Raw genomic sequence first — 256 nt, forward strand, 5'->3', positions numbered from 1 at the left:
ATCTCCCCAAAACTAAACCAATCGCTTTAAAAGGGCTCTATATTTGACGAAACCTTTAGATGAAGTGTAAGCGTTGGTTAGGCAAACTCAGACGAATAAAACTGGATTTGTTTCAACACATTTTTTTTTTGTATTCACTGTTAGGTTGGCACCAACCTATTGCGGCGATTTTTCCGATCAATATGTTGGCTTCGTTAGATAGTATAGTATAATACTATATTGTATAGTTTAGTATAGTTTTCACTCAGCCAATCAT

Source organism: Frankliniella occidentalis, unplaced genomic scaffold (genome assembly GCF_000697945.3).
Source record: "Frankliniella occidentalis isolate FOCC.00 unplaced genomic scaffold, Focc_3.1 Scaffold25, whole genome shotgun sequence".
In the NCBI taxonomy this organism is placed as follows: Eukaryota; Metazoa; Arthropoda; class Insecta; order Thysanoptera; family Thripidae; genus Frankliniella; species Frankliniella occidentalis.